Here is a 23,858-nt window from a genome sequence, read left to right as displayed (position 1 = left end):
ACTAACTCCCTAAATTTTCAAAAATTTCGCCAGAGTTTCCTTTGTAATTAGGCCTATCCACCTGTCAGAGAGCCCAAGAAACACATCCTAACAGCATATACATAATCCAACAACGTAACATAATACAAAACAACATCAACTGTGGCCTCACAAGTAACTATTACCAGAACGGAACGCCCTTAACACCAAATGTACAAGTCATACATATTTCATAGGAATATCCCTTTGCATTTTCTTAAGGCACAACTCATAATTACATGGTTATTCAAATAAATAAGGATACTTTTTCTTCATTTCTTCTTCGGCCTCCCAAGTAGCCTCTTCAACCTGTTGGTTTCTCCAAAGCACTTTCACGGATGCAATTTCTTTGTTTCTCAACTTTCGGACTTGCCGATCAATAATAGAAACTGGAATCTCTTCATAAGTCAATTCTTCATTTACCTCAATAGTCTCAACCAGAACAATAGTTGTCAGGTCTCCAACTACTTTCCTTAACATAGACACATGAAACACTGGGTGTACTAATGGCATCTCAGGTGGTAGCTCAAGCTTGTATGCTACCTCACCGATCCTCTGAATGATTTTGTACGGTCCAACATACCTCGGACTCAATTTCCCTTTCTTACCAAATCGCATTACCCCTTTCATGGGGGAAACTTTTAAGAATACTCAATCATCTTCTTTGAACTCCAAATCCCTACGACGAACATCCGAATAGGATTTCTGACAACTCTGAGCAGTCTTCAACCGCTCCTTAATGATTTTAACTTTTTTCATAGCCTGATGCACGAGGTCTGGCCCTATCAACTCTGCTTCTCCAATTTCGTACCACTCAATGGGAGATCTACATCTCCTACCATATAAAGCCTCGAACCATGCCATTTGAATGCTAGCATGATAGCTATTAATGTATGCAAATTCTATGAGTGGTAATAGTCATCCCAGCTACCTTTGAAGTCCAAAACACAAGCACGCAACATATCCTCAAGCGTTTGAATAGTCTACTCTGCCTTCCCGTCAGTTTGCGGGTGAAAGGTTGTACTGAGATTCACCTGAGTACCTAAACCTTGCTGAAATTTCTTTCCAAATATTTGTAGTGAATTGTGCTCCCCGATCAGAAATGATGGAAACTGGGGTGCCATGCAACCTGACTATTTCTTTGATATACAACTGAGCATACTGCTCCGCTGTGTTAGTGGACTTAACCGGCAAAAAGTGTGCCGACTTCGTGAGTCGATCCACAATCACCCAAATTGAGTCACACTTGCGCGGAGTGTGCGGTAATCCTACCACAAAGTCCATATTAATCATTTCCCATTTCCACATTGGAATTTCTATATTCTGTGCCAATCCACCGGGCCTTTGGTGTTCGGCCTTCACTTGCTGACAATTTGGACATCTTGCCACAAAGTTTGCCACATTCCTCTTCATATCATTCCACCAATAGACTTTCTTAAGATCATGATACATTTTTGTAGAACCTAGGTGCACGGAATACCTAGTAGTGTGAGCTTCAGTCAAAAAAATTTCACGGAGACCATCCACATTTGGAACACATAGTCGCCCTTGGTACCTTAGTTTACCATCATCCATGCCAAGAGAAAAGGCCATGATCTTATGTTTATGAATCCCCTCTTTCAATTGCAACAACAATGGATCGTTGTATTATTTTTCTTTGACTTCCACTACAAGTGATGATTCAAACCTATTTTGCACAATTACCCCTCCTTCACTAGAGTCCGCAAGACGAACTCCCAAACTAGCCAATCGGTGAACTTCTTTGGCCAATGGCCTTTTATATGCCTCCAAGTGTGTTAAGCTACCCATAGATTTTCGGCTAAGAGCATCCGCCACAACATTAGCCTTTCCCGGATGGTATAAAATATCAATGTCATAATCCTTGAGTAATTCAACCCATCCTCTCTGCCTCAGATTCAATTCCTTCTGTTTGAAAATATATTGAAGACTCTTATGGTCCGTGAATATATCCACATGGACCCCATATAAATAATGACGCCAAATTTTCAATGCAAATACCACTGCCGAAAGTTCTAAATAATGTGTTGGATAGTTCTTTTCATGATTCTTTAGTTGCCTAGAAGCATAAGCTATCACCTTCCCATGTTGCATTAATACACACCCAAGCCTGATTCTTGAAGCATTACAATACACCACAAATCCATCTATACCCTCTGGTAGAGTCAACACCGATACCGTAGTCAATCTTGCTTTCAATTCCTGGAAATTCTTTTCACAAGCATCTGACCATTGGAATTTAATTATCTTCTGCGTCAATTTAGTCAATGGAGAGGCAAGAGTAGAAAACCCCTCCACAAACTTTCTGTAATACCCAGCTAAGCCTAAGAAACTGCGAATCTCTGTTGGAGTTGTAGGCCTCGGCCAATTCTTCACAGCTGAAATCTTCTGAGGATCAACCTTAATTCCCTCACTAGAAACTACATGACCCAAGAATATGACTGATTCAAGCCAAAATTCACACTTTGAAAACTTTGCATACAACTGGTGCCAATGCAGGGTTTGCAGAACTACCCTGAGATGATCGGCATGGTCCTCCTGACTTCGTGAATATACAAGAATATCGTCAATGAACACTATCACAAAGGAGTCGAGGAATGGCTTAAAAACTCGATTCATAAGATCCATGAAGGCTGCTGGGGCATTTGTTAGCCCAAACGACATCACCAGAAATTCAAATTGCCCATACCGCATCCTAAAAGCTGTTTTCAGAATATCCCGCTCCCTGTTCTTCAATTGGTGATACCCCGATCTTAAATCAATTTTGGAGAAGTACCTAGCACCTTGCAATTGATCAAACAAGTCATTTATCCTTGGCAGTGGGTACTTATTCTTGATTGTGACCTTATTAAGCTGCCGATAGTCAATACACATTCTCAGCGACCCATCTTTCTTTCTTACAAAAAGGACCGGTGCGCCCTAAGGTGACACACTTGGCCGGATAAAACCCTTTTCTAACAAATCTCTCAATTTCTCCTTTAGCTCTTTCAATTCTGCAGGTGCCATTCTGTAGGGTGGAATAGATATAGGATGCGTGTCTGGCATCACATCAATCCCAAAATCAAGCTCCCTGTCTGGTGGGATCCTAGGGAGTTCATCCGGAAATACTCCCGGAAATTCATTCACAACAGGCACGGACTCAAGTGTAGGTGCCTCAGCATCGGTGTCCATAACCCAGGCCAAATAGTAAATACATCCTTTGTTGATCATTTTCGTGGCCTTAAGGTAAGAAATAAACCTATCCTTCGGCACTACATCATCACCCTTCCACTCAATAACTGGCTCATTTGGAAATTCGAACCTAACAGTTTTGGTTCGGCAATCAAGCTTGGCAAAACAAGAGTAAAGCCAATCCATACCCATTATCACATCAAAATCGACCATTCTCAATTCAATAAGATCGGCCACGGTACCCCGACCACACAACGTGACAACACAATCCCTATAAACCCGCACGGCCAAAATAAACTCACCAACTGGAGTAGATACAGAGAACGGCTCATGAAGCTGTTCTGGTTCTATCCCAAATTCCATAGCAACATAACGAGTGACATATGACAAAGTGGAACCGGGATCAATAAGAGCATATACATCATGAGATTGGATAGTCAATATACCTGTGATAACATCTGGAGAAGCCTCTGATTCCCGATATCTCTGCATAGCATAAAATCTGCTGGGTCTTCCCGAATTTTGTGCGCCACCCCTAGCTGCACCACACCCCGCGGATGCTGGGGGTACCTCGAGCTGGAGGTGCTGTGGATGTAGTAGCTGCAGAATTAGCTGGTTGTGCCGCACCTCTACCCATATTTCGGCGTGATGAGCGGCAATCTCTCTGAATATGACGCCTCACACCACACCCATAGCATACTGGTAGGTCCATGAAGCAGGACCCAAAGTGCATCCTCCCACACTTAGGGCATGGAAGCCTCCGCTGCTAAAACCTTCTGTCGGGCCGACCTTGTTGGTGGGGTCCCCTATTGCCCTGACTGGGTCCAGATGACTGTGCACCCATTGAAGACTGGGCAAATGATTGGCATGGTCCTGATGACACTCCCCTGAACACCGACCTACCACCACCACCATTGGAAGAACCACCAAAGTTGCTCGTGGACCGGGCCTTGCTTCTACTCTGACGCTCCATTCTATTCTTCAATTTAGGGGTCTCTGTGGCTTGAGAAAATGCCACCATCTTACCATAGTTTATATCGGAATTCAAGGCAGCTGTAGAGGCCTCATTGATATCCAAGGGGATAAGGCCCTGTACAAACCGGCGCACTCTAGCCTCCATAGTGGGCAACATGTGAATAGCATACTTGGACAGGCGTGCAAACTCCATATAGTACTCCCACATATTCATACTACCCTGCTTCAGGCTTTCAAACTCAGCGGCACGAGCTGCCTTAGTTTCGGCAGGCAAGAAATGATCCATAAAGGCATCTGTGAACTCACCCCACCTTGTCGAAGGGCTTCCCTCCTCACGGGATTCCTCCTACAACTCAAACCAAGAGTAGGCCACCCCTCTCAGGCGGTAGGAGACCAATTCTACTCCCTCCGTCTCTGTAGCATGCATAACCCGGAGAGTTTTGTGCATCTCATCAATGAAGTCCTGGGGATCCACCTCGGGATCAGCACCTATAAACACTGGAGGATCTAACTGAAGAAACTTGGTCACCCTGGAACTAGCAGATTCCCCTGGATGACTAGAAGAAGTAGGCCCAACACTCAATCTCTAGTCCTGAGAAGCCACTAACTGTGTCAACATTTGTATGGCTCCCCTAATATCAATATCAAACACACCAGAATCGGAAGCTGGAGCTAGAGGTGGAACTGGTATATCAGTTGGAGGAACTGTTGCACCTTCAGTGGGTATAGGGACAGGTGCGGTCTGATCAGTTGTAGTAGAGTCAGGTAGTGTAGTAACTAGAGGAATATTCTCACTCCTAGGTTGCTCACCCGCATCATCAATTATAGGGTCAACTGTCACTCCTGGGGTGACATTGGCTCTTTGGCTAGTTCTTGCCTTCTTCTTAGGTGCCATGTACTGAAAATTAGAGCAACGTAGGAGTTAAAGGAGGAATAATCTTACAACCAGCTTTATCGCACGATCAAGAACATGAAAGAAGGGTATTATTACTAAATGCCCATGTAGCATCCTAATTATAGATGTAGTCGACAACACACCAATAATAAGGACTCTACTAGACATGGCTCCAAGACATCCTAGGACACTTTAAAACCTTAGGCTCTGATACCAAAATTGTCACGCTCCAAAAACCGAGGAGCGCGACCGGCGCTCAACCAAGTGAACCCGACCGAGCAAGCCTATTAGATTCCTTCTACCCAAACTCATTCATGAATAAAGAGAATATATGTTTTTCTTAATTAAATAATAAAGTGGTCATGTCTGCAATTACCAATTTCTTACTAATAGTTTCATCATTTTTAAAGTCTCAAATGGACAAGTAATACAACCACAACATAACATAGTTTATCTTTCCCCAACACCAATATGCAACCCACACTATGTCTACGGAGCCTCTATAGATAGAGAAGAGTACAATGATAATGCCGGCAACAAGGCCCCGGCTATACCTCAACCATAATACATAAAGATCAAAAGATACATGACCCCGGGATGAAGTGGGGCTCACCAAGTCAACTGGGAAGAAGGTGTACTGCTATCACTGATCAATGTCTCATGTTGTGGAGCCACCTGCATCCATTTAAAAATGCAGCGCCCCCGACAAAAGGGATGTTAGTACCGTCGAATAGTACTAGTATGAAAACTAAACACCAATTTAAGAATTTAGAAATACAAGATAATTATGATGAACCAGTGCGACAATAGAATAATATAGATAACTCTTCCAACCATAGCAAGCTTATTAAAAGCTATCAACAACATCTATAGGATTTAAGATGAGAACCTATGTAACCATTTTCACACAAAGCGGCCCCGCCACCTCACCTGATGTAAGCAGGTGAAGGTGTACGTACAATACCACAACTCTAATCAAGTGGCCCTGCCGCCTCACCCCAATGTATGCGGGTGGATATATAACCACAATACTAAGAACTTACACAAAGCGGCTATGCCGCCTCAACCCAATGTATGTGGGTGGTAGTGCCACAACAATACCAAATATATACACAAAGAGGTCGTACCACCTCACCCCAATGTAAGCGGGTGAAGGTGCAGTCCCACAATATCATAATTCCTACACAAAGTGGTCATACCGCCTCATCCTAATATATATGCGGGTGGAGGTATATCACAATCACGATCTCTCTACCATAATCCCCACACAAAGTGGTCAGGTTGCCTCACCCCAATGTATGCGGGTGGAGGTGTATCACAATCGCAATCTCTACACAACTTGGCATAATACCTTTCACATAAATCACGACTAGAAATTATAACATGTGGATACGTAATCCATAGTTTGGGACACATCCTCAATTTATAATGCAATATGATAAGAGCATTTGAAATACGAATTGAACATATATCTTCATCATAAAGCTGATTGGAATACTCGATTTATAATCAACATCTCGGAACTCACAAGGATAATGAGAATTCCAATTCTTAAAGAAGAGTTTAGCCAACATACCTCAATTGAGCTTCCTTAAACTCTAAAGCGTTCCGGATTTCTTAGCAACTTCAATCTATTTTAGAAATATAACAAATTGAACCACAATTAGGAAGATGATTATGGTTCTAGCTCATTTGAGCATTTTATCAAACACTAGGTGTGCATTAAGGTTCAAGGTCCTTTTGTGGAGGATTCCATCATTCCACAACCCAACCTTTACTATTTTTAGCTCAACAATCTTTTTACACCCTTTGATAACACATGCATGTAAAATAACCAACCCTCTTGCCCAGAAATTATCTTGCTTATTATCCATTTCCATATAAAATTTGAAATTGAGGGTTAGGGTGTAGAATCTTACCTCTAGGATGAAGACCTAGTGAGTTTCCCTTCTCAATCTTTCAAAACTTGGGCAAGAATTGAAGAACAATTATTGGATAACACCTTCTCACTCTAGGGCACCTTCTCTCACTCTAAAATTTCAGATTATCTCTCAAAAATGGCCCAAAACGTGTATTTAACGAAGTAGGGTCGGGTTTTAAAAACTCAAAAATGAAGCTCCGGAACAGGTTCTGCGGTCGCATATGCGACCGCATAATGGTTATGCGGACCGCATAATGGTTATGCGAACCGCATATCAGTCGCATATTGTGTCCAAAGTTGGAAAAAATCTGTTTGTATATGCGGTCACTATGCGGTCCGCATAACTGTTATGCGATCGCATAATGAACCGCAAAACAGTTATGCGGTCACATAATCGACCGCATAATTTCCTCGGACTGGCCCTTCTCTTGCTCACTTCTGCGGCCATTATGCGGCCCGCAGAGTGATTCTGCGGTCGTATAATGGACCGCAGAATTATATCTTTCTGCCAAAAATTTTCCTTTTCATTCTCATGCATTGTTCAACCCAAAAAGTCCGACCCTCAAACACGTAAGCCTAGTCTGGTACCATAAAATATTATTTTCTTTGCAAATTTTACCAGGCCTTACACTTAAGTCTTTGAAATTTTTCCGGGGTGTTACAAAACCCTAATAGTACAGGTACAGAGAGTATCTACTAGAATATTCTTCTCTGTGTCTTATCCTGAAACTAGTCGTTATAACTTTGTCTAAGATGCTCGACCTCGATCTTGATCTACGATGACTTCTCGACCTTGGTCTTCACTGATTCTTCAATCTGCATCCTTCATCTTTAAGGGATCACTTCGACCTTGGGCACGTCTTTATCGAAGTCGTACTGGCAACACGTGGCAGTTCGTGAGTGCCTCCTCAATATTAACATGCTTTGATTATATCAAAGGTGATTTTTGACCCATACAGTTAGTCCCTCGACTTATTGAGGTCGCCTACGCAAGTGAGTTTTATAAGTGAATAATGTCGTTTGTGGTTGAACTTATTGAGTAGGTTGCAATAGTCATAAATGTCATGGTGAATAGGCAACGTGGCCTTATGCAGGCCGCATACTTCATATACTTTAGGTTTCCCAGGCAATTTGCTGGAGTTATCTTGTCCAAGGATTAAAGTGATATCATGACATCATGCGCCATTATGACACGTATTCTCGATGCGTTGCTTCGAATCGTGTGTGACCCTTGATTGGATTTACCGTTTCAATTCCGGTGCCAATTATAACTTTTCGTAGCACTAACCTTCTTCTTTGCATTCTTCTTCTCTGAACTTTCTTTCCTTGTTTTGTTACCTTATATCATTCCCCATTCTTTCCCGTTTGTATTCTTCTTCATCACCTTGAATCATGTCAAACTTGCCCTCAGACGCTGGTGAAGGGAGTCGCATAGCTCTTGTGGCAGTTGTGTTACCCTCCCATGGGGAGAGCATTTCTACCATTGCTGAAGATAAAGCTTTTCCGTTGGTGGAGGAAATAATCTCCCATAACCCTGACGTCAGGTCTAATCTCAACCGATCACCGGACGCTGCTCCCAGGACCAGGATTTTCCTGTTGACGATGACGTCTAAAGAGTTGGCGTAATTTAAGGCCAAGTTCGGTCTTCCGAATCACGTCGAATTGATCCCCGCCAAAGGGGACGCGGTGTAGGTTCATCGCCATGGATACTATGATCTATATGCCTATCCCTTCCTCATCGATTATTCGTTCCCCCTTCTTCCGTTGGTGGACGAATTTTGTCATCATTACGGCGTCTGTCCTGCTTAGCTTGCGCCATAAACCTACAAGATTATTAGAATGCTGATCAAGTTTGTCGAGCTACCAGGGTCAAACTAACGCTGCAGCATTTGGTGCATCTATTCGCCCCTAGCTTCTATAGGGGAACAATGTTGAACCTTCGTCACCGTGGAGGCAAATACTTGGTGGTGAAGGTGGACGACAAGGCTAGTCGTCAGTTCTGGCTCAACTTCTTTTACGCCAGAACTGAGGACATTATGGCTAATGTCGATGGCTTTCCTAAGGCTTGGAACTATACACGTAAGTGCCCAGTTTAAATTTTTATTAGTATTATTAGTATTTTTTCTTTGCTTGCCATAATTAGTTGAAGGATGTTTCTTTTCTTGCAACCAACAACTAGCCTCCTCTTTTAGTCACGCGTATTTCTGATTTGGTCGAGCAAATCCTCCCCCATGTCGTTGGAATCCGCAATTGACCGAGCATCTTCAAGAAGTTCAAACCGACTCTTCCTTGGACAGGTAACTCCTTCTCTTTGGCCGTGGTCATTTCACTTTCATTGTCGATTCATCATATTAATTTGGCGTTGTCCCTTTCCCAGGTGTTGATACCCAATTTTGCCCTAATATTTTATAAAGTATTCTATATGCTTTCAAAATATAATATTTTACATTATTACCCAATTTACAAAAGTTATTTTCTATAATTTCTATAATTTTTAAAGCTTTAAAATTTAATTTTCTTGAATTTAAATTATTCAAATATTTATTAATTATCCCTTCAAACTATTTTGGGATGATTTAATCATCCAAATTTATTATTTACACCCACATGTACGTTGTATAATATTTTACTACATTTTATATAATTACATTTTATTTTCGGGCTATCTATACAGTTTTTGGAATTATAGCCTACATTCTATACATAATAATATTTATCATATTATTTATGCTAAAATAGTTTTTTTTATGTTAAGCTATTATTTTTAAATATTTTATTGCATAATTAATATTTTTATTATTTATTAATTACTTTTTATAAATTATTATTTAACAAATTTCGTGTATTTAAACTACGTCCCATATTTAAGTTGATTTCGTACCAAATTATGGCCCAACACCCTTAGCCCAATTCCCAGTCCAAACCAGACGAACCCTTTTAATGAACCCGGTCGGTACCCGTTTTAAATGACCCACCCACTATTTCCTTCTATCTCAACTGTTGATCTCAGATATCAACGGCCCACAAACCATCTCTCATCTTTAGTTAACCAACCCCAAAACCTAATACCCATTTCCTCCGAACCGCCGCCCCCAAACACTCTCAACTTTCCCCTTCTCTCTTTTGAGAAATCCTAGCAGTTGCCTCTGATTCTCTCTTTTTCCAATCTAAACATGGAGTCAATCCATGGTTTACTTACCTATTATGAGGTATTACGATGTTGTGCACGCGCATGCGGTGTTACTTAAGTTATTGCATTATTTTTGGCAAGAACTATCTTCCGCGATTTGGCTTAGTTGACTCTGAATTTGTGGAGATATGGACAATACTTTGTATATATACATCATACAAGGAAGGATCCTTGATTCTTGGTTCGATTATCAGATGCTTGGACCCAACTAGGGTTTGAGAATCTCATTCTCCTTTGCCGATTTTGATTGCATGAGATATATTCTTTCCTTCTTTGTGTTTGATTGATAAATTTTCATGTTTGTCTGCTTAATTTGAACACTATATAAACCCCTTTACCTATTACCCTTTTAGTACCAAACAACTGTGGCTACAACTACTGTTATTCTCTCACTCTCACTCATTCTATACAATTCTGAGACTTTTGATTTTGGCCGGCTGGAAGCGAAGGCCACCGAAATCCGTTCATTAGACTCCTCCGGTGCAAGCACTGCTCAGAGCCCACTTCGAGGCTTTTGTGAACTCTGAATATTTGAGGTTTCATTGTTCTCCTTCAATCACCGCTATTTTTGAGATTTTGAGTTTCTCAAACTTTGTTCGCTTTGTTTGCAACTGGTTAATTTAGGTCAATATTATAATTGTTAGGCTTGATATGAGTCCATTAGTGGCTTTGGGTTATGCAAAGGGACATACACTCCAATGCTTGAGTTGAGTTTGGGTCTGGGTCTGCTACTTGTGTGAGAAACGAGCATGTTAAAGGCCCAGGCAGCGTTGGATTATCTCTTCTTGGGTCTGCTCTATGTTGGACATGTAGTCATCTCGATTCTGTAATATTTGAGTTTTTCCTCTTTTATCTTTGGGCATGTAATAATTTATAAAACTTGTGGGGGAGATTAGTGAAAAGGGATTGGGTTATCCTAATTCTTGCACAAATGGGTAGAAAACTTGTCCATAGGATCTAATTGTCTTGCTTACTGTTTGTTTGACGTGCTACACATAGAAATCATGCCTATAAGAAATCATACAGCTCACTTAACTTGGATAATACTTGTACACTATTTAAAGCATGTTGGTTTGAGTAAATATTGTACCTATTTCCATGTCTATTGTTGTGCGCTATTAGACAGCATGTTTATAGGAACCAAACGCCAATAATTAATTGTTTAGTTATTAGACAACATGCCTATATGATGCAATAATACATGCATTCACTAATGTTCACCTAGATACCATGACTATAGGGCAGTAACTAATTGACTACTTCTGGGTTTTTTATTATACTGCCCTCCTAGATGACATGCCTATAGGAACAAGCATGATAAAATTGAGATCAAACACTAATTAATAAAAATTCTGCCTATAGGATATTATTACTCACCTAGGAAGCATGTCTATAAAATAAAACTTTGGTAATTCTGAGGTTTCGAACACTTTTACTACCTCATTTGAAAACAATTTAGAGTTAATGCCTATAGAGTTTTGTGATACTTGTAATCTACAAATAGCAACACTGCATGTACGACACTCAAAATCAGAATCATGTAGAAGACATGTCCATAGGACTTAATGATTCTGATCCATCTTAATTCTGAAATTGTCTACTACCTAATATAAGAATCTGCATGCGTAACATAGTAATTGGGTAGCGGGAGATGATATTCTATGCCCGCTGAATAATATGAGCAACCCCTACCATAAGGGAGTTGCGAAGTATTATTTATGTTGCACGGGGTGATCCTTTAGGCTAAAAAACTTAGGACCCCTTCCTTTATATGTTTATTGTCCGAACTGTGTCTCTTGAACTTAGAATAATTAAGTTGTATCATGTAACCTCTAAAGACTTGTACTGATTATTTATATAGTGTAATTTTTGTGCGATTTTCTTTACACTTATTTATATTATAGAAGAACTTTTAAATTACATATCTTGCCTACTTACGATTACATGGGACAATTATAATCCAATAATCCTACATAGTGTAAATTTTGGACGGGACTCATAGGTGTGGACCTCAAAGAGTGCCTAACATCTTCTGTTTGAGGTAATTTGAGCTCTTACCCGATTTTTGGTGACGCAAACTATTCAAACAGAGTTATTTGCAAACAGGTTCCTTAACGCACCTTAAAAATCATTAGGTGGCTACTTTTCTCTTTTGATACCCATTTAAAAGAGTTATCACATGTCGAAACTCGCTTTCGCGAGAAAAACGGGCGCGACAGCATGGCGACTCTGCTGGGGAGTACTTAGGCTCTTACCATGATGAAGTTGACTTATGTGGCTTGATTGATTTAATGACATATACTTCCCTTCCCTTATTTTCCTTTATTTGTTTAAATTTATATGACATGTACACACATTCCCTGATTCCCTTTACCTAAATTACTATGACATGTACACCCCCTCACTGCTTCCGTTTGTTTAAATTGCTATGACATGTACATCCCCTCCCCATTTCCTTCCTCTTGCTTAAGAATGCTACATCATGTTTCTCCTGTCCCCATCTCCCTATTTGCTTCCTTTAATTATGTTCTTTCACACTTTTATGAGTTTAACTAACTTCTCTCTTTTGTCTTCCCTTTTTCTTTCCTTTCTCATGTTCACCTTTATCATATTATTTACTGTTCTTACACACTTTTATCATGAAAATATCTGGAAACGTGTTACTATTTTTGCATAAATCATGCTTCTAGTATCATACTCCACTCGTGCTTATTATCAACATAGTGGCGCTTGATGAGTGTTTGTACTTTCCCAAAAACACTCATTTTAAATCAGAAAGGCTTATTAGTGGTAGACTAGTCGATCAGCAGTGTAGTCGACTGTCCCGTGCTTTCCCTCTCAAGTTGTCCACTTGATAGTATTGGTCTAGACCCTTATAGAAACCACACTCTGATTTGAAATGTACATGCATCATGCTAAACCTAGTATGGATTGAGACATCATTGACGCATCAACCCGCTTAGATAAACCTTGTCCAACGGGATCTCCATAATCCCAAAGGACACCATCATATTATGTGCATTACTTGGAGAAAACGTACCAACATGTTGACCATTATTGTGCAAATAGTTGAATCTGGAGGGGGGAAAGGGCTAACTTTTATTTGTTTACAGAAAATGAAGCTCGAAATCACCAGGTTTGGTATGGTCCAGAATATTCCACCTCTGCTAATTGACTGGTGGAACGACCTTTCACCATGTGAAAGAAATCATGTGAGAAGAGTACTAGGTAACTTGCCATCTTTACTGAATATTCAACCCAACATGGGACTAATTGAGGCATCCACCATGTTTTGGGATGAAAAGAGAGTTGTTTTCCGATTTGGCAATATATAAATGACTCCTCTCTTGGAAGAAATAGGGGGCTTCACTAAGTTACCATGGGATAGTCCGGGTCTACTAGTACCAGAAAATTGCACCCCACGCAGTTTTCTGAAGATGCTAGGTTTTAAGAAGAACGACGAACTGGTCTTCCTGAAGAAATCATACATCCCCTTTGAATTTATCTATGAGCGGTATGGTCACAACAAATCATATCTCCTGCATCATGAGGAGCTAGCCATTACTTCTTTGGGATGGGTACACCGGCGGGTCCATGTCTTCATAGTCTATTTCTTGGGTTTGTTGATCATTCCAATGCAAGGGGGAAGGATTCACAATCACTTAGCCATGGTCGCCAGGACCTTAATGGAGGGTATCGAGGGGCAAAAATATACTATCATCCTGATGATCTTAGCTGAGATGTACAGTGCTTTGGATCGGTGCAAGCATGGGTTCAGACACTTCGAGGGTTGTAATATCTTACTACAATTTTGGCTGCTAGAACACTTTCAGAGGGGTGATTATTGCCAGGAGCTTCTATGTAGTCCACTGAACAACTACATAGCCAGTCATCATCCAAAGAAGATGACATTCATTCCAAATAGGTTTGCAAAGCCTGGAAATATTGTAGGTTGGGTGCATTTCTTTAGTAATCTGACAGACGAGCAAGTGCATTGGATGTTCGAGTAGTTTCCTAGTAGCGAGTTCATCATCAAGTCCAAAGGAACCACTCACTTAGTACTGATCGGGCTGAGAGACATCTACCCTTAAGCTCATGTAAGGGTAATGAGGCAAGCTGGGAGAAAATAAGTCATACCTCGGGTTTCTAATATGGCTCGGTATAAAGTAGATTTCAAAGGAGATGTCATCCCATTCAAGTTTGAAGCCCAACACATGTGGAATCAAAAGATCAACGTGGAGGGAGAGACTATTGACCTAGACAGGTATCACGCTGGTAATATGTACTACTACCTCTTATGCTTAGAAGATGACATAGCCGGGGACGTCAAACTGGGGGTCAATCTGAAAGATAGGATCATAGATGAGATGGTTGAAGCATAGGTGAAGTACAAGAGTCTACGTAAAAGAGTGTTCGAATCTGAAGCTAAGAATCTAGAACAACAAAAGGTGGATATGGAGGCGATTAGGGAATGGAAGGAGATTGCAAATAAATCGACAGAAAGGTTAGAAAATCTAGAGCAAGGATTGATAGAACTGGAGGGGAAGATGAGAAAGAGGCTTTGGGATTGTCAAGGCATGGACTATGATGAAGGAGGGAAGCTGGCAATGGCTCACTTACTACTTGACATGCGCAGTCTCGGAAATGTGATTGATGGAGTCAAAAGAGCCAAGCACGGAGAAGGTCCTTCGGGGACCAAGTAGACTAGGAGATAATGTTCTTTACTGCTTTCTAGAATAGATTTCGTTAGATTTTGATGTAATAAGACTTAATGCCAATAGTGACATTATAATTATTATTTCAATTTAGTGAAATATTGATTTGGCTTGTTTTCACATTAATGGAATGAGGCAATATTGGCATAAATTTTTTCCAAGTCTGTGTGTCGCTTAGGCTTACCTCAGGCACAATGAGGCCCCCAAATTAGGACGCGAATTATTGCACGACCTTACATGATACCTTCTTAAATATTGCAAACAGTATTTTACACTGCCATACTGACTCGGTTACCTTTTGTTTTCTTTCTTTTGATTATTTTTATTCCCAAAGGTTGGTTTTTGCATTCTGGCATCATCAGTATACCACACCAGATCCAGAGGTCCTCCACCTCCTCCTCCACCTAGCAACCCGAAAAGGAAAGGCAAAGGTAAAGAAAGATGGATGATCTTAGTGGTAACCGAAAAGGCAATGCTACCATGGAAGAGAATGTTGAAACCTCATATGGAAAAAGCACGCCATGACAGAATGAGTTGGTCCTACGTTTGGAACAGAAAATCTTGGAGCTACAAGGTGAGCTTGAGCAGGTCCGAAATCTCGCAAACCTCTCCATTTATCTAAATGTTCCTAACATCAACCAACAAAACACAACCACTCAGAACCAAACACCACTGCAAATCACCCAGGCCCAAAGTTCACCACCCATAGCTCCACAAAATCCTCTCGCAAAGCACCAGTATCACAATCCCGCACCTCCTCAAAACCTTAACCCCCGACTAATACAAACCCCTCAACAATACCAACATCACCCAACCAGTATCCGCAAACCACCACTTATCATACCCCCTCCCCCCCCAAAAAAATGCACCATAATTTACCCCTGATCTCCCTCAAACCTCAATCAATGATTACCCATATACCCAAGTCCAAGGAACACACCAAGGCAACCCGATATACTTGAAAGCCTCACCCCATACCCCGTAACAAACCCTATACATACCTGAACTGAACGAGAAGGGCCTGCTCATCCGAAACATGGTAGAAGAGCTAAAGAAACTGATAGGGAGAGTCTAGAGTGTCGAAGGCGGGAAGGGCGTTGAAGGTTTGAACTACGAAGACTTGTGTATTCAGTCAGATATAGAACTGTCAGAGGGTTACAAACCTCCTAAGTTTGATATGTTTGATGGAACCGGTGATCCTAAAGTGCATTTGAGAACCTACAGTGACAAGCTTGTAAGAGTGGGTAAGAATAAGCAAATTCGCATGAAACTGTTCATGCGAAGTCTAACAGGAGATGCCTTATCTTGGTATATAAGCCAGAATCCGAAGAAATGGACAAACTGGGTAAGCATGGAATTTGATTTAATGGATGGATTCAGATTTAACACAGAGAATACGCCAGACGTTTTCTATATCCAGAACCTCAAGAAGAAGCCAACAGAAACCTTTTGTGAGTATGCTACTCGTTGGATATCGGAGGCCGCCAAGGTGAGGCCACCACTTTAATAAGAACAAATAAACATGTTCTTCATCAGAGCTCAGGATCCACAATATTATGAAAGATTGATGGTTATAGAGAATCACAAGTTCTCACAACATCATCAAATTGGTAGAAAGGATAGAAGAAGGGATCAAAAGCGGTATGGTGACTAACTTCGAGGCACTATAAGCCACCAACAAAGCTTTATAGTCAGGCGGTATTTCGAAGAAGAAGGAAGTGGGTGCCATAATGGTAGCCCAGGGCACTATGTCTCCCCTTACATACCAAACACCTCCACCCACAAATCAACCCCCACCTCCAAAATACCAATACCCAGCCACCACCTACCATACCTATAACACCCAACCTGCATATTACCGTTCAGATCTTTCCGCCCGCCAAAACTACCCAAATCCACCACCAAACTTTGATCGCAGAGCTCCCAGATAATACACCTCTATTGCTGAACCCATAGCAAAACTTTATGAGAGACTAAAGGTCGTTGGTTACATCACCCTCATTCCTATTGTTGTTGTTGAAAACCCTTCCCAGTGGGTTAACCCTGACAAAACATGTGCCTACCATTCAGGTATGAAGGGTCATACCATTGAGGAATGTTTCATGTTGATGGACAAGATCCAAACATTGATTGACACCAAAGTTATACAAGCACAGGAGGTCGCACCAAATGTTCGCAATAACCCTCTTCCTGATCATAGGGGAGAGGGAGTGAATGTGATAGACTCTGATGAAGAATGGGATCATGAGGGATCCATCGAACTTATTCAAGAGGGGGATTCTCCCAAAACATCTGTTGTCACTCGTTGATTGTAGTGCAAACCCAGACACCGTTTGAGGTCGAGGTAGCTACACCTTTCACTGTGAAGGTGGCTCCAACACCGTCTTATAAGTCTGATGATGTCCCATGAGATTATGTGGCAGAGGCAAGAATAAAAGGAAAAGCCAAGATGGAAGAGGCAGGTGATGCGCAAGGAATGACCAGAACTGGCAGAGTTTATATACCAGAGAATCATGGAGGAACCAGCAAAGAAACCATATCTAAGCCACATATCGTGGGGACAGGCACTGATGATATTTGAAGGAAGGTACAGGCAAGGGAATACTCTATTGTTGATCACCTGAACAAAACTCCCTCCCAGATATCCATCTTATCGTTGTTGCAAAATTTAGATGCGCACAAGAATGACTTGATAAAAGTATTAAGTGAAGCTTATGTGTCTACCGGTATCACTAGTGGATAGATGGCTAATATGGTAGGGCAAGTACTGGAGAGTCACAAGATTAGTTTCCACGAAGACGAGCTACTACCAGAAGGGTTGAGTCACAACAAAGCGTTTCACATCACTGTGTAATACGAAGACAAGTTCATTGCTAGGGTTCTGAGTAGATGGGAGTTCAAGTCTGAACATATCCCCGCTGACTACTTTGAAAAGACTGGGTAAATGCCTGCATAAGATACAGATGGGAAGCATGAATGTGAAGGCATTCGATGGGTCTTAGAGAGCCACTATTGGAGAAATTTCTTATTGCTCCACCATGGGCCTGACCTAGTTCGATGTTGAATTCTAAGTGCTAGACATATCCGCCATTTAAAATTTATTATTGGGATGCCCATGGATACACGCAACTGGGGCAGTCACATTTACAATGCACCAGGATATGAAGTTTAAGTGGAATCATGAAGAGGTGATTATTCACGGAGATGGAAGTAAACCTATCTACACCGACCAGACTGTGCCAACTATTAAGAATAGGAGGAAATGGGGAGGGGAAACATACCACAACGTTGAGCGAGTAAACACCGTTTAGAAAGGTCGACGGTGGAGCAATAAGATAAAAAAGCATACTAATGTGGTTAGCATATGAACCAGGCAAGAGTCTTGGTCCAAAGCGTCAAGGGATCACGGAACCAATATGACCACAATATTATGGAACAACATTTGTATGAATATACCATGCAAGAATATCAGGATTGGATACAAATGTGGCAAGCCTCCTGATATCCATTGGAATAACCCATACCACTGTTGCACCAGACATTCTGCCAGACTAATGTGATTTGGGGATCCGAGGAAGACAAGGTTTTAGCCGGTATGATGAAGTTGTTTCTAGACGAGGAAGATATGGACTGTAGTGCAATAGAGGGGGAGGAAGAGGAGGAGGAGGAAGACCTTACTATTCAGACAATGGGAGAAGGATTTGTTCTCAGGAACTGGACTGTTGTACCATCCCGGGCTCACCGAGTACTTGGGTAGCCTTGGCAGAATTAGAATGATTTAATTTTAAAATTCATTTTGGGAATTTAAGACATTTTCAGTATTTTGTATTGAAATAATTACTCGAGATATCGAGTCGTACTTGTCGACAATTTTAAGTTTTATTAATGCATTATTGCTTTTCGTTTATTTAATATTATCTTTCTACATTCTTTTTTCAACATAATTATTACATATCCTGATGAACCTACGACTGTGGCACGGAATGAGACAACGCAACATAAGAAAAGTGATTCGGAAGATTTGGAGGATGCTATGATACTAGAGGAAATTGTCATAGAGGTAAGAATTATGAGAATAAACCAAACTCCAATCTGGAAGAAACTGCCGCAGTTAACTTAGGGGATTCTGAAACAGTCAAAGAAACTCGCATTACCATTCATCTATTGCCATCAGAGAAGGAAGAGTACATCAGATTTCTAAGAGAATATGAGGATATTATTGCATGGTCCTACAACGACATGACTGGATTAAGCATGTCCATAGTGGCTCACAAGCTACCTACCAACCCCATGTGTCCGCCGGTAAAATAGAAGCTCAGGAAATTCAAGCCAGATATGAGTCTAAAGATAAAGGAAGAGGTTACCAAGCAAATAAAAGCCAACGTCCTTCAAGTGGTCGAATACCCAACCTGGCTAGCCAACATTGTGCCGGTTCCAAAGAAAAATTTGAAACTCAAGGTCTGCATTGACTATCAAGATCTGAACAGAGCAAGTCCTAAGGATGATTTTCCACTGCCCAACATACACATACTGATTGACAACTGCACTAAGCATGAACTCCAATCCTTTTTGGATTGTTTTGCAGGATACCACCAGATTTGGATGGATAAAGAGGACACCGAAAAGACAGCCTTCATCATGCCATGGGGATATATTGTTCCAAAATGATGCCAATTGATTTGAAGAACGCTGGGGCTACCTACATGAGGGACATGACAACTCTTTTCCATGATATGATATCCTCCCCTCAACCATACATCCTTTTTTTTATTTTGGCCATTTTTGTTAGACATTGAACCCCACGGAGAACAAGGAAATATAACTGTACGTGGATGACATCATCATTAAGTCTAAAAGAAGTTCAGATCACGTAGCATACCTGAGGAAGTTTTTTGACCGAAGATGAAAGTACAATCTAAAGTTGAATCCTACAAAATGTGCTTTTGGAGTCCCCGCTAGAAACTTATTGGGTTTCATCGCTATTCGTCGCGGCATTGAGCTAGACCCCTTAAAAATCAAATCTATTCAGGATTTTCCATAGCTAGAGAACAAGAAGGACGAGATGAATTTTCTGGGACGCCTCAATTACATCAGCCAGTTTATAGCACAGTCAACGATGATATGTGAGTCGATTTTCAAAATGCTGAGGAAAGATGTTGCGACAAGATGGACCGAAGAATATCATAGGGCTTTCGATAAAATCAAAAAGTACTTATCTAAGCTGCTCGTGTTAGTCCCACCAGAGCCCAGAAGACATTTACTGTTGTACCTATCCATGTTGGATGGAGCCTTTGGTTGCATCCTGGAGCAACATAATAAAACCGGGAGAAAAGAGCAGGCAATATACGATATGTGCAAGAAGTTTACATCTTATGAGGCTCCGTACTCTTTGTTGGAGCGCACATGTTATGCTTTGACATGGATAGCCCACAAATTGAGACACTACTTCTGCGCATACACTACAAATCTCATATCAATAATTGATCCACTAAAATACATCTTTTAGAAACCCATGCCTATGGGTAAGCTAGCAAAGTGGAAAATATTGCTAAATGAGTTCGACATCGTCTATGTGACTCAAAAGATAGTCAAGGGGCAAGCATTAGTTGATCCCCTGGCAGAGATCCCCATAGACAAAGAGTACCAACCACTGAAAACTTATTTTCCCAAAGAGGAAGTAGCATTTGTGGGGGGGAGATATTGCCAAAACATATGATGGTTGGAGGATGTTTTTCGACGGAACCGCAAACTTTAAAGGAATGGGTATCACAGTTGTTTTAGTATCAGAAACTGGTCAACATTACCCGGTGTCTGCCAAGATCAGGTTTCCATGCACCAACAATATGGCAGAATACGAGGCTTGCATCTTGGGACTCAGATTGGCCATCGACATGAATATTCAAGAGTTGATGATAATCGGAGATTCAGATCTCCTAGTATATCAAATACTTGGAGAATGGCCTACCAAGAACACTAAAATATTTCCATACTTGCATTGTGTACAAGATTTGATCAAGAGGTTCACAAATATAGAATTCAAACACATTTTGAGGATTCAGAACGAGTTCGCAAATGCGGTGGCCACCTTGTATTCCATGATACAACATCCAGATAAGAATTTCATTGATCCGATCTCGATAGAGATTCGTAAGCAGCCAACTTATTTTGTTCATGTTGAAGAAGAGTTTGATTGGAATCCATGGTTTCACGATATTAAAGAGTATCTGGAGAAAGGAGAATACCTAGGAAATGCTACATACACTCAGAAGCGCACTCTTTGAAGATTGGCTAACCATTTCTTCCAAAGAGAAGGAATTTTGTATAGAAGGACTCCTGACTTGGGATTGCTGCGATGTGTCGATGCCAAGGAAGCATCTATATTGCTCGAAGAAATAAACGCCGGAACTTGCGGACCTCACATGAATGGGTTCATTCTAGCCAAGAAGATATTAAGTGCAGGGTATTTATGGATCACTATGAAGACATACTGCATCAAATATGTACAGAAGTGCCACCAATTCTAGGTACATGCTGATATGATACGGGTGCCACCCAACAAACTCAATGCAACGAATTCACCTTGGCCTTTCCCTGCTTGGGGCATGGACGCCATCAAACCAATTGAGCCCGGTGCTTCAAACGGACACAGGTTCATTTTAGTGGCTATAGATTACTTCACAAAATGGGTCGAAGCTGCTTCTTATAAAGTTGTGACTAAGAAAGTTGTAGCATACTTCGTTCGGGATCGTATTGTTGGTCGATTTGGAGTACCTGAGTCAATATTATCGACAATGCAGTCAATCTCAATAGTGATCTGATGAAAGCTATGTATGAAACATTCAAGATCAAGCAAAAACATTCCACAGCGTATAGGCCGTAGATGAATGGAGTCGTGGAAGCTGCCAACAAGAACATCAAGAAGATATTAAGGAAGATGGTGGACAACTACAAGTAATGGCATGAGAAACTACCATTTTCTTTGCTCGGGTACCGCACCATAGTTCGTATGTCAACTAGGGAAACCCCATATTTACTGGTCTACAGTACTGAGGTTGTACTACCCGCTGGGGTGGATATTCTTTCCCATAGAATCATGCGGGAGGCCGAAATCAGCGATGCGGAATGGATATAGAGCCGGTATGAGCAACTGGCTCTCATTGACGGTAAGAGAATGAATGCAGTGTGTCACGATCAACTCTACCAAAATAGAATGGTAAGGGATTTCAACAAAAATTTAGATCGAGGCAATTCACACTGGGCAATTAGTGTTGAAACGAATCTTCCCTCATTAGGACGAAGCAAAAGGAAAATTATCACCTAATTGGCAAAGCACTTACATGGTTCATCGAGCATTGACAGGAGGAGCGCTTATACTTGCAGAAATGGATGGGTAAATATAGCCAAAACCTATCAATTCGGATGCCTTCAAGAGATATTATGTTTAAGATTGTATTTGCACTTTCTTTAATGTAACCTTAACTACGCCTGACCTGATTCCTGTTTAAGATGGGACACGTAGGCAGCCTTGTAGGCTCGGTCACATCGTAATAAAATCTTCATTCCCCTCTAGGGTCAGTAACTGGGGCAAGATTTTGAGTTTTTTTCAATCTCATTACGTCAAGGATCGCCAAGAAGTGTATCGCCGTAAGTATGCATTTAAATTGGGGAATAATTTTGAGGAGGGTCCTCAAAGTTCTGAGTTGAGAATGATGCAATGTCTTAAAGCATGTAACAGTCTCCGATTTAACAAAATTATATATTTTATGCATCATCACATATTTTGAACAATTGCTTCTCTCACAATTGATTTATCACAAATACATATTTTCGAAAACTTACATTTCTGTAGTAGCCAGATGTTACCCGGGGTGACTCAAACAAGGCATCAAGACAAGGAGCAAAAGCAAAATGAGGAATCAAATACACGAACCAACCAAACCCCCCCCCCCTCCCCCAAAAAACAAAACCTCACAATCTTTCTTTGGTTGTAAGCATAACATGACATAGCAAGCACACTGACAGAAGTCACCAAGCACAAACGCGTCAAGGTAAGGATCACTTTCCCTCCCACATTTAATCGTTGCTTTATATGCATAGGACTAAGTACTGCCCTCATTATTGCATAAGGCTAAACACTGCCTTCCTATACATAAGTCTAAACCCTGATTTTCTCTGCATAGGGCTAAGCATTGCCCTCATTCTTTGCATAAGGCTAAGCATTACCTCTATTATTGCATAGGGCTAAGCACTGCCCTCATTGTTTGCATAGGGCTAAGCATTGCCCTCATTTTTTATATAAGGCTAAGCATTGCCTTTCTCTGCATAAAGCTAAGCACCGCCCTCATTCTTTGCATAAGGCTAAGCACTGCCTTCCTCCGCATGAGACTAAACACTATTTCCATCATATTGCATGAGGCTAAGCATTGACTCCACCATTGCACAAGTCTAAAAGTTGTCTTTCCTCACATGACACCAAGCACTGTATCCATTACATTGCATGAGACTAAGCATTGCCTCCACTATTTCATAAGGCTAAACATTGCCTTTCCCCGTATAAGAATATGCACTGTCTCCATTACATTTGTATGAGGCTACGCACTGCCTCCATTATTGCATAAGGCTAAATGTTGCCTTCCTCTACATAGGGCTAAGTACTGCTCTCATCACATACAAGGCTAAGTGTTGCCTTGTCGCGTTCTCGCATATGACTACGCACCACCTACTCACCACATCAAATGATCGATATCGCTGCATCTTCGCATTTCATGGGCGGAACATCGCCACATTGTCCGAAGGCGTCATAGTCTGAAGACATCATCCTCATAGCCCGAAGACATCATGCCATGGCCTGAGGATCTCTCGAAACTGCATATCATTACTCAAAGGTGTCATATCCCAAAAGCACCATCCTCATGGCCCGAGGACACCATTTCATGGCCTACGAATCCCTTATTA

The sequence above is a fragment of the Nicotiana tabacum genome, chromosome 9, assembly GCF_000715075.1.
Source record: "Nicotiana tabacum cultivar K326 chromosome 9, ASM71507v2, whole genome shotgun sequence".
NCBI classification, from domain to species: Eukaryota; Viridiplantae; Streptophyta; class Magnoliopsida; order Solanales; family Solanaceae; genus Nicotiana; species Nicotiana tabacum.
This window is presented reverse-complemented; position numbering follows the sequence as displayed.